This window comes from Hemicordylus capensis, chromosome 5, assembly GCF_027244095.1.
Source record: "Hemicordylus capensis ecotype Gifberg chromosome 5, rHemCap1.1.pri, whole genome shotgun sequence".
Lineage (NCBI taxonomy): Eukaryota > Metazoa > Chordata > Lepidosauria > Squamata > Cordylidae > Hemicordylus > Hemicordylus capensis.
In genome coordinates, this window is record NC_069661.1 from 108,512,920 (window position 1) to 108,525,531 (window position 12,612).

Below are 12,612 nucleotides of genomic sequence, written 5' to 3' on the forward strand. Positions count from 1 at the left end.
CTGCCAGGGCGGGAACTTGGAACCTACATGCCCCACCACCACCAGAGTGGCTCCAGTCCCAGAGGGGGAACATCCTACAGTACCCACCCTTCTAGTCTCTCACCCATATGCAACAAGGGCAGGCCCCACTCAATTAGCTGTAGCCAGAGGCACAAAACTGTGAGGCAAAGAGTGTAAAATCATTCTGTAGCTGCCTGACCTGCAGCCTCACTTGTAAAGGCAAACCAGGGTACATCCTGCTTAGCAAAAGGCTGCAATGCATGCCAGCTACCTCAGGGCCTGCTATCCTTCTGCACTTATCTTGGCTCTGATCCAGGGCAACCCCGGGCAGTGTGTGGGATTATGTATTCCTGCACAACCACCCTGCAAGGCAGGCCACTTATCTAGTATTGGGAACAGCAATTGCAAACTCTGATACAACACTTACTCAGCACATTAGCATTTTACATTGCACACCACTAACAATAACCCAAACCTCCACTTGACTCTTAAGAGTCAGCAAGTGCCCTCTGCTGCAAAATTAGGCCCAAAGAGACTTTGGTAAAGGTCTTCCCTTAGGAAACCTAATACCACCTGGAACACGAGCCCAGAAGCCTCTAAGGCTCAGTCATGGTGTCTTAAGGCCCAAAGCCCCCAGTCAGGCAGCTTATCACCTGAAGAAAAATGTGGGGGGGGGGCACCCTCTGCAATCTCAAGGGCCCCCCAAACGCCCTAAGGCTAGAGCAAGCTCCTCTCTGGATGAAAGCAAACGCTGGACAGAATGTTGGGGCGGGGACGGGGATCTGCTTGAGCAGCCATGCTAGCCCCGCCCCCATCAAGGCCCCTGGCCAATACGGTGTCTTCTAGGGCCTGTGCTAGGGATGGGGCTGGGACAAATCACCCTCCCTACATCACAAGGCCTTGGGAGGCGCATTCTCTTTGGAACAACATTTATGCATTGTGCTATCTTGTTGATTCTTACAGAATATTTATTTCTATGGTATCCAGGATTAAGACATGTCACATAGAAGCTAAATGAAACACAAAGAATGTTCTGGAGCAAAGGTGTAATGAGAAGAGAGAGAGAGATGCTTTGAAACAGGTAGGCAGTTGAATTCTACTGTAGCGGAATGAGCTGCCGAGTTACCATTTGCAAAGTTAGACTGACAGAAATGAACCAACTGTGGAATTAGTTTTTTAAAGCCAGCAGATCTGTATCTTTGGATAAATCTTCAGTTCTGGCTAATCAATGAGACTAGGTGAAACATGTCTGCAGATCAAGGTTCTTTTAAACACATTAAACGTGGTTCTGATCTCATTAAGTGTTAAGAAAACATTTTATCTCCAGCATAAGTAAAGAAGAGAAGAAAGCCAGCTGAAAACCAGAGTAAGCGAGGGAGCCAACTGGTATGCAGAATGTGGGGGAGGGGAAACAAAGAAATATCATTCCCTGGTGATTTACCAGAAGCTGAGCTTTTAAAAGATCCTTTGATCTTTTCAAAGGAGATGGGAATTTCTAAATATTCCCATCTAAATTCTGAACTGATAGGAAGGGCGATTATGCAAGCTACACGATTTACAGCTTCAGGAGGCACCATAGACAGAACTGAGGCAAAATAAGAAGGAAAAAAAACCAGGAGAACTGAACTGAAATATCCAATTACGTAGAAATACACAAATCCATGTTTGAGGTATTGTTCCTGTGGATTGCCCTACAGGACTGTTCTGAAACAAATTTAACAGCAAGTATCATAATTTTCCTATTTCTCTTTCTTCCCCACCCCACCCTCTGTTGACGATATTTCTGACACAATCTAAAACAAACATGAAGTCCTTGGCAGTTAAATGAATTACTGAAGTCAATTTTGCTTTGGTTGCCTCCCTGGGGGTCATATCACTAAAGGGCTGTGGATTTGGCAGCATGAGGCTTTTGAACTTTGCCTCTAACACCAGGATTTCTGCCTTACCCTTCTTTAAACAATTCACTACAAGAGAAGGATTATGTTCTGTGTTTATATGCGTCCCCAAAAGTCAAGAGAAAAAGCAATGAGAGTCCTCTGTTTTGTTGAAGGAATATTTGAAATTCTGAAGGTATTTGATTATTTATTACGGGCATTGTTTCTCAGAGTGAGGCTGTATCCCAGGTGGGGTGGGAAAGCAGACTGATGACACAGAAACAAAGATAATAATTAAACTGCAATGTCAACTATAATTGCCAACATTGTTAGCTTACAATGAAAAACATCACCTAAGAAAGATAGAGAAATAACATTCCAAATTAGCAGACCAAAAACTGATTACACTTAGGCCTCCTTTTCACGTTACTGTGGTGGCATGGGACATGCTGAAGCATCACTCTTGATCACACTATCAGGGTAATATGAGAAACCTTTAGGACATGTGGGATGGGCCCATCCTGTAACTTCTCATGCCTACCTTCCCTCCATTTCAGGAGATGAGATTGGGCAGTAGCTGCAGTGTTATCTCCCACATAGCATGGGATTTGTCGGGTTTCCCCAGTGGTACAGTTTAACATCAGAAGGGGATCTTATGATTTGTATTCCTTCCTGTCCCACATGATGATGTGGTTTTTAATCGGATTGCTTCCAAAAGCTGCCTTGAGTTATTTTTTTTACAGAGAATGTTGAGGTTTCTTCCTGTCTCTGCAAAAGAAAGCTTAAAGGGAAATCAAATGATTTTCAAGATCACTGGCAACATTCCTTAGGGTAAAAAAAAACCAAAAAACAGATTTATGCAGAGCACCAGATCATATCAGTGCCAGTGACAAACAATGTGAATGGATTGATATCTCAGCCCCCTGTAATAGAAAGACATGCTGAGGGGGAACAGCCTTTCTGTGGGGGTATAGCATTGTAGCATGTGGCATTGAGCTTGCACACTAGCAGGAATGTATAACTAACAAGGATATTTTTAAATCCAGTACACAAGCCTTCAAAGTTTTGAGATTAGTAATGCTGGCAGTACCTAAAGCAGATCCCATCCCATTTTCCTTTGCACCATCTAGCCTGGAGGAATGGGTTTAGGTCATCTCCCCTTCACACCTAAAGTGACTCAGGGTGCTCACCAATGCAATTGCTTACCCTATCCATACTGCACCCACCATTTATGACCTACAGAACCTAATTAGCATGTAACCACAGGTGCTCAAAACAGCATGAAGTAGGCAAAAAAATGAAACAGGTTGGGAAGCCAGGGGAAAAAAATCCTACTTGGTCCCTTAAATGCTGGCCAGCTAGACCCATAGGATGGGCTGCTGCTTTCTGCTGGACTGAGCCTCTGGGTGGGAATTATGGCTGTGATTCCTCCCATGTACCTCCTCAGTTGCATACTCCCCCAACCTCTTGGCTCATAGGGTTGTGCATGAATTGTGGTTCAAACACCTTTTGGGAGTGGGACACAGGAGCTTTAAGAAAAAGGAGTCCTTACCTACTCTCCACTGCCCCATGCAGCTTCATGCGGGGCGGCAACACACACCTGGCATCTGTGCATGCGTGGACATCATTTGCATGTTCAGCAGTGGCTCATGCTTTAGGCGTGGAAGAGATAGTGCAAAGCCACTTCCCCAAAACTAGTGTGGGGGAAGTGTGATATACTCACAATGCAGAAAAACAAACGCTTTCCAAAATACACGAGTTTTATCAGGAATTCATCCCTTCATTTCATTTTAGGTCATGATACTTAAATGAGTAATGAGCGATTCCTTTAACTCTCCCAAGTCACTCAAGACAATATCAGATTGGCATATGCAACAGAAGTCTGGAATAATGAAGTGCGAAAGCAAACAGAATGCAGAGGCAGTAAAATGATTTGTAGTCTGTCAGGGTGAAGCATATCAGTAGCTGGAGGAAACACATTTAGTTTTCACCAAGGTATGTCAAAATAGCATGGAAAATTCAAGTCACTATTATCTCAAAATTGAGAAATTAGATGTTAGGGCCAGCGTTCTACAAAGCAATATACAGTTGTAGGGAAAGAGCCTGCTTAGCTCACTCATCAGTCAAACTGACTGTAGGTAAAGCCCAGCCAACAAGGACAAATAGATCAAATCTAAATATAATAATTGTGCTGCATGTGGTGACGTTTATGAAATGGTTCATATCTGCAAAGCTGTGAGCAGATGACAATTGTTTCATACAGCACAATCAATCAAGAGGACTTTGTTCCAACAAGGTAATCCTTGGGAGCTTGTGGTATCTTGCAGATGAAATTTGTCCGGAATTCAGGGAATGAAGAAATTCTAACACTAGCCCTTCTTTCCCCCTTTGGATGTGCAGGGTTGTTGGGGGTTTGGGTTTTTTGTTTGTTTCTTTTTGTAAATACATCAGCACATTAAAATAACACACCCACAATGAAAAATGAAGAAGAAGAAGAAGAAGAAGAAGAAACAAAGTACTAATGGCATAATTACCCTGCTAACTGGGCAAAGAGGCACCTTTTAGGGGTGTGCAATTCGGATTTTCGGGTGATTCGGCTCGGACCCGATCCGAATCACCCCCGTTCTGTTTTGTGCCCGAATCTGGGTCACCCGAATCACCCTTGATTCGGTTCGGATTCGGATTTAATCCGAATCCGAATCCGAATCGATTCGGGGGGTAAAAAGGGGCCCAGGGGCAAAATTTTGGGGTGGGGTGGTAGTGCCCAATGGGTAGAGTCTACCACCCCAATTTCAGGGGGATTGGGCAAAGTCCTGATTTTTTGTGAATTTTTAAAGTTTTAGTGACTTTGGGGCAGTTTGGGGGCATAGCATGGGATTTGGGCAAAAGGAGTGGGGTGGGGTGGTAGTGCCTAATGAGTGCAGGCTACCACCCCAATTTCAGAGGGATTGGGCAAAGGGCTGATTTTTGGTAAATTTCTGAAAATTTCATGTCTTTGGGGCAGATTGGGGCATATTGGGGCAGAAAGTGGGGGCTGGGGCAGAATAGTGGGGTGGGTTGGTAGTGCCTAATGGGTGCAGGCTACCACCCGAATTTCAGGGGGTTTGGACAAAGGGGTGATTTTTTGAGAATTTTTGAAGTTTTGGTGACTTTGGGGCAGTTTGGGGGCAGAAAGTGGATCTGCCCCAAAAGAGTGGGGTGGGGTGGTAGTGCCTAATGGGTGGAGGCTACCACCCCAATTTCAGGGGGATTGGGCAGAGGGCTGATTTTTTGAGAATTTTTGAAGTTTGGGTGTCTTTGGGGCAGATTGGGGGCAGAAAGTGGATCTGCCCCAAAGGAGTGGGGTGGGCTGGTAGATAGTGCCTGATGGCTGGAGGCTACCACCCATCCCCAGTTTAAGAGTGATTGGGCAGAGGGGTGAATTATGGTGAATTTATTTGTATGAGGTTTGTCTTCATAAGGTGAAGTGTGCTAAAGTGATTACTTCCTCATATTATTCATAGTAAAGGAAAGTGTGAAAAAGTGAAAGTGGGGTCATGAGAGTTGTTAAATTGAAAAAAATCTCATTTGCTATGATAGAATGAGAATTCACACCTCAGAAGTTTTTTCTGAGGTGTGAATTCTCATTCTATCATAGCAAATGAGATTTTTTTCAATTAAACAACTCTCATGACCCCACTTTCACTTTTTCACACTTTACTTTACTATGAATAATATGAGGAAGTAATCACTTTAGCACACTTCACCTTATGAAGACAAACCTCATACAAATAAATTCACCATAATTCACCCCTCTGCCCAATCACTCTTAAATTGGGGATGGGTGGTAGCCTCCAGCCATTAGGCACTATCTACCAGCCCACCCCACTCCTTTGGGGCAGATCCACTTTCTGCCCCCAATCTGCCCCAAAGACACCCAAACTTCAAAAATTCTCAAAAAATCAACCCTCTGCCCAATCCCCCTGAAACTGGTGTGGTAGCCTCCACCCATTAGGCACTACCACCCCACCCCACTCTTTTGGGGCAGATACACTTTCTGCCCCCAAACTGCCCCAAAGTCACCAAAACTTCAAAAATTCTCAAAAAATCACCCCTTTGTCCAAACCCCCTGAAATTGGGGTGGTAGCCTGCACCCATTAGGCACTACCAACCCACACCACTATTCTGCCCCAGGCCCCACTTTCTGCCCCAATATGCCCCAATCTGCCCCAAAGACATGAAATTTTCAGAAATTTACCAAAAATCAGCCCTTTGCCCAATCCCCCTGAAATTGGGGTGGTAGCCTGCACCCATTAGGTACTACCACCCCACCCCACTCCTTTTGCCCAAATCCCATGATATGCCCCCGAACTGCCCCAAAGTCACTAAAACTTTAAAAAATCGCCAAAAATCAACCATGAACCAAATCACCCGAATTTTTTTTGCCCGAAATTCGGGTGATTCGGCTCGTGTCCGAAAAAATTCGGGGGACATCGGGGGTGATTCGGTTCAGCCCCGAATCACCCGAAATTGTTCGTTTCGGGCACAGATCGTTCTGTGCCCGAAATTTTTTGCACATCCCTAGCACCTTTTTAACATGGTGATTCTCTTTATTTAACAGGGAGAGAGTAAATGGCCCTGTCTACCCCCAGCACAGTACCTCCAGTGACTGTTGCTGGTGTCTATCTTATTGTGCTGATCTTTGATTGTAATAAACTGAATTGAATTGTCTATCTTAGGGGAGTGGGTTAGATTCTGAGCCCTTCGGAAACAAGAATTCATCTTTATTATTTATTTATTTATTTATATTTTATGTAAACCATTTTGAAAACTTTTGGTAAAAAGCGGTATGTAAAAGTTTGTTGTTATAGCAATTACAACAATAGATAAGCAAAAACAGTACAAATAAGTTTAGAAAGCAACTTATTGCCTAGATTTACAATGCGAAATACACTGGTGCCCCATCAGTGTCCACAGGCCTTTTTCTGGGGGAAGGGGGGCAAAGTGTGCAATCCTATATCCACTTACCTAGGAATAAGCCCCATTGAATTCAATGAGGCTGGCTCAATTTGGGGGGAAGGGACAGTTGCCCCTTTACCCCCTCCCCTCCAGGTGCCCATGTGGCTACCATACTGCATTGGGAACCAGCAACTGAAGTGAGAGGCATGCATGCTCCTTGCAAGTCCCAGTGAAGCATGCCTGCACAGCTTACAGAGGTGGCTGCTGTGTGCCTACTAAGCCTGGTGAAAATGCAGTTCTGATGGTACTCCATGAGGAGAGACTTGCAAAGCCAAGAAGATGAGTGGTACGTTCTTCAACAATAAGACTCCAAGGTTTGTCAAAGCTTTGATATCACGCATGAGTAATGCTGGCCTTAGTGTTTAGTGGGACAGATGGTAATGGCAACACAGTGATTCACTGTCTACAGGACTGGTCATAGTCAGCATGTGACCACTGTTGGCAAGGATACAGACTTGCTTGCATTCTTAGTAATGCCGCAAATCCAAAGCAAGGAACTTTCCCACTGAGAAAAGCAACATACGGAAACCACCGGTCAGTCACAAGCACTGCAAAATAGAATAGGCATAATGAATTAGCACTTCTTGTTGTGTAGTCAACATCTGCAATAGAAGACAAATAGGAGGCAATCAAGTTCTTACAGAAAGACTGACAGCTCCATTATAAAGTGGCTGCATAAAAATGACCTACATGCCAAACAAGATGCTATAGCAACTGCAGAGGGGTCCTTTATGCTTGCAATGTATGGTGCATGCAATGGCTGACATACCATACAAGGGAACAAGGGAGGCTGAAGTACTGAAGTACAATCACAGAAGGGATCTGCCCTGCAATGCAACCCCATCAATGGTGCTTACACACACACACACACACACACACCTTTTACTGTTACATAATCATCCTACCAGTGACAACTTCTGCAGTCACACACAGCATGCATTCAGGATTTATTGGCAAGCTAAGCTGAAGTGTGGTTTGCATCTCAACCAATCGAGTGAGGTTGGCACTAATGGGCACACCAGTACCAATATTAAAGCCGTCTGCTCCTGAGAAGATTCTCAGCCTTATTAACTGCGGTGGTACCTCTAAGTGTACTAGTGGGCTTATTTGGGGTGAGCTTATGTGTGGCATGAAATTAGACTGTTCAAAGCTTTCTTGCAAAAAAATAATTTAAAAAATTCTTGCAAAATAATATATATATTTTTTAAAAAATCCTCTTGGGTCTCTAATCTTTTTCTGTGAATGTCCAGAAAGACCAAGACCAGGACAACTTGCAGCTAGTCCTTCCTGCTGCCCTCCATCTTCTAGAATTTATCCTAGTGTAGGAGAGCTGTGATGGGGAGGGTTGATGTGGAGGACATCAACGCATTAAGCAAAAAAGCATTGGGAAATCCATCCCGCATGAGCTCCATCAGTAGTGGACACCCCTTGGCAGTGGTGGACTCTCCTTGGCAGTAGTGGACACTCCTAATTAGAAAGCATCTAGAACTCTACTTCCCAGATTCCCCAGAAGCAATTGATACTTCTGAGCATGATCAAAATAATCCAGGAACATCCAGGCCTTCTAGATAAAGTGAGTGAATCTGCTTTGGCACCCCTGTCCAAAACAGAACTCTAATTGAATCAATACGAGATTCAAGTTTCCCTTAGTCATATCCATTTCATCATGTCCCTCTGAGCTTCTCTGCCACTCTGGTTGGTTCCCTGCAGTGTGCAATTATGTGCTGGCAATCCCCCTTGCTTCTTGGTTGGCTTGTTATCCTGCAAATCCTGTGTTGCCAGGACTAACTGTGCCAGCATTGGCTGTCAGGAGGACAAGGGGGTGTTGGAGGCAGATGGAGGGACTTTTAAATGTACTTAAGGGGAGTCTCTGAGGCAGCAATTTCCTTCTGCCTCATGGAGAGAGCAGAGGGAAGTGCTGCTGCTGCTGCTGCTGCTGCTGCTGCTGCTGCTGCTGCTGCTGCTGCTGCTGCTGCTGCTGCTGCTGGAGTGAGTTGGACTGCTGTGCTGAGTGATTTTTCAGTTTTCTGCCATAGGAAATAATGGGGATTTGAAGCAGCCATATTATTTTCCTTGGGTAGCACCTAGGTACTTCAGAGTAGGTTGGGAGTGTATGGCCCCATGGGTGCCACATACTACCCAACCCACAAGGCAGTGGGGTACCCTAGTTATTTTTAAGGAATTTGTTAGTTTTAAGTGATTTTGTATTCTTCTGCCTTAGGGGATAATTGGAATTAGAAGCAGCCCCATTATTCCATGTGGGAAGTGCCTGGGTACTCCAGAGCTGGTATGGGGGTAGGGTGGGGTGGTATTGGTGCCAACAACCACCCAAGTCACAAGGCAGTGGGGTACTCAGGTAATTTTTATGTATTTTAGATTCTCTGGTGTTCACTAACTTTTTCTCATAATGAATCCCTATGTAGAAGTAATGCTACATCTGAGAGTCTAAACAAATTAGATCCTCAGATGTTACATTGCTTCTTCATAGGGGTTCATTATGAGAAAATGTTAAACACCAGAAACTCTAAAATACATTACAGTTTCCAAAAAGTCACCAGGGTGCCCCACTGCCTTGCAGTTTGGGTGGTAGTTGGCACCCATGGTACTTTATCCTCCACACTGCTTTTGAGCACCTAGGCACTACACACTGGAAATAACAGGGTCACTTTGAATCCCCATTGTTCTCTTTGGCAGAAAAATACAGAATCATTCAAAACTAAAACATTCCTTTAAAAAATCAACCATTTGCCATATTGCTTTGTGGTTTGGGTGGTAGGCAGCGCCCATGTGCCCTGCCACCCAACCTACCTTGTTGCCCTCTAGGCTGTTAAAATCCCATTTCAATAAACTCAAATACAAATCGAATTAAATTATATTTAAATCTACTCTGATTTGAGGGTAGCAGATTAAAGTTTGAATCAAACCAGCCTGATTCAATTTCATTCATTCATTCATTCATTCATTCATTCATTCATTCATTTGATTTCTATACCGCCCTTCCAAAATTGGCACAGGGCAGTTTACACAGAGAAATAATAAATAAATAAATCAGATGGATCCTTGTCCCCAAAGGGCTCGCAATCTATAAAGACATAAGATTTTTTTTTTTAAAGATAAACACCAGAAACAGTAACTGGAGGTATTGTGCTGGGGGTGGAGAGGGCCAGTTACTCTCTCCCTGCTAGATAAAGAGAATCACCACATTAAAAGGTGCCTCTTTGCCAACTCAGAACTCAATTTGCCAATTTGAACTCAATCCAATTCACAAAAATCTTTTCATGCACATCCCTAGTGTTAACTCAATTAATGAAATAGGCCATGACAACATTAATTCTGCCTTGCTGGAAACTAAGCATCTCAGAACCTTCTCCATGAAATGATACCTAACCACCTGCTGGATACTGTCGATTTAGTTGCATGGAGTACATAGGATATAATTGAAAAGTTTATACAATCTAAAAATACAAATAATAAACAGATATTATACCTAGATATATTTTCAATATATCAAGCAATAGCAGTATGTGTGTGTGTAAACTCTCTCATTTTTAAATTATTGGTTCTTTCACATTTTTTCCCTTGTATTTGAAAGGTTAATGATCTTTTTACCCTACTTTACATTATATATTCCAAAATGTCATATTCATTATTAGTAACAACATATATAATGGATATATGACAGCAGTGCAAACTGATGGTCATTTTGGTCAAAGGTTCACAGAGACGGTTAAGGTTTTTTTGGTATAATGTGTAGAGCATATTATCTGACATTTATTCTAATTTTCAGCTTTATATCAATTACTTGTACCTTTTGACTCAAAACATGGTGATTGTCCTGGAATATATAGATGGTACAGGTCAGCTCCTGTGCACATCACTTTAAACTACAGTTGACCTTACAAAACTCATGATGTGGACAAGACCAAAGGAAAAAACCACAGATTTTAATTAGTGATGCATCCACACTCATGTTTAATTCCCTGTCATCATACTCATTTGGGTTTAAACAATGGCTTGCTACCTCATGGGCTGTCTATTTCTACTATTTGCTCCTGAGGTGAAGTCAGACTAATTTGTGGGGAAGGAATCATTTCCATAGCAACAAACTCATGTCATTATCGTGAGGTCACGACTCCGGTGTAGAAGCGATCAAAAATCTGGGGCAGGGAGACAGAGGCCATTTCTTCCCTCCTTCACACAAATAATTCTGCCTGAAGCTGATCTAGTCAAGATGAGAGGCTTTCTCACACCAGCCCATTCAAATGTAAAAAGTTAGAAAACAACAAGGACTTAAAGCCCATTTCTTCTCCTCCTATAACATGAGGGCCAGTGTACACCTTGTTTTTAGGCAAGCCATGAATTGAACAGAACACATCTTAATAATGATGTCTGATAATTACCAGCTTCCTCCCGGCTCCTGTAAAGACACAGCATGTCCACTGAGGGGACAGTAGGAAACTGGGTTTACACAATATTCTTTCAGCTCATCACAAGCAGTAACAGAAATATGTCATGAAAGAATGCATTGCTAGATGGGAGCTTCAAGCAGGGATCTTGGTTCTAGTCATGTGTTAAACCCCTTTCATCCCACCCCTAAAAAAGCTTACCAACCTTATAAAAACTCTTCTTTTTAGTTCCTTTAGGAACTAAAGGACTGGTTTGGGCCTCTGCATAGGCATGGAGGTCACTAAAATGGCCTCTGTGTATGCATGGAGGCCATTTTAGTGACCTTCATGCCTGCACAGAAGTTTGGCAGGTTTGGTTGAAATCTGGACTGGCCGAGGCCAGTCTGGTTCAAAACTGAACCCATCAAACCAAGCCGGCTCACACCCCTACCTGCTATAAGAGTTGTGACCTACTAGATCAGAATAATGCACTTCTGTGTCAACAGAAGACAATTCATACAGCTGGAGGCAAGACCCATGAAGGAAGGAACAAATGTAAGGTAATCAAAATGTAAGCAAATGTAAGGTAATCAAAACCAAGCATTTTAATCTTAACTTGTCTTCCAAAATTATTTCACTGATATACAAAACATCATTTACAGAACACACAAAAAGTGGGGTGGTGGATAGGTAAGCAGCCTGACCTTAAACATGTTTCCATTAATGTTAAGCTGATTAATTACTGAGTTCAGTAGGACATTCTCTCTAGTAAGTCCTCCATAGAACTGGCCTATTCATTACATACACCAGAATTATCAGACTCACCATAGAGCAATTTGATCCCTGAGCATATACTGTTTTTTACTGCCTGTCAGAAAGCTGAGCCATGGACAGCAGTCACTAGGGGGCAGGCACAAATCAATAAGCCAAGACCGGTAGAGCAAAAGACACATCAGGGATCAAGCAGGATAGGTGATCAGTAGCTACAGGGTCTAGGCAGGATCCAGAAATCAGGAACATGCTGAGGGTCAAAGCTGAGTAGTCATCAGTAGCCAGAGGGTCAGGCAGGAGTCAGGGACAAGCCAAGAGTCAAGCCAGGTGAGCAGTCAGCAGCCAGCGGGTCAGGCTAGTAATCCAAGGTCCAAAACAAGCCAAGGGCCAAACCACACAGGCGAGTTACTGATACAAGTGTTAGGGAAACCTTGATACTGAGACAAGACCTACCTCATCCAGAAAGACTCTTGTACTTCCTGCTGCAGGGAAATTCAATGAATCCTACTGCTTTATTTATGCCTAAAGGCTAATTGTTTAATGGCTTCTTTGGAATTCCAAAGAGTCGCACAGTGCATGCAGCT

At 43.3% G+C, this 12,612-nt stretch overlaps 2 long non-coding RNA genes across 2 annotated transcripts in view; one reads left to right on the forward strand and one right to left on the reverse strand.

Moving 5' to 3' along the window:
- The first annotated feature begins 934 nt into the window (after nucleotides 1-934).
- Nucleotides 935-12,612, forward strand: part of LOC128325769 (uncharacterized) — a 58,296-nt gene continuing 46,618 nt past the window's right edge. The window contains exon 1 of the long non-coding RNA XR_008307620.1: nucleotides 935-1,081. This is a non-coding gene — a long non-coding RNA (uncharacterized LOC128325769). The remainder of the gene's footprint in view (nucleotides 1,082-12,612) is intronic.
- Nucleotides 6,658-12,612, reverse strand: part of LOC128325768 (uncharacterized) — a 41,254-nt gene continuing 35,299 nt past the window's right edge. The window contains exon 4 of the long non-coding RNA XR_008307619.1: nucleotides 6,658-7,420. This is a non-coding gene — a long non-coding RNA (uncharacterized LOC128325768). The remainder of the gene's footprint in view (nucleotides 7,421-12,612) is intronic.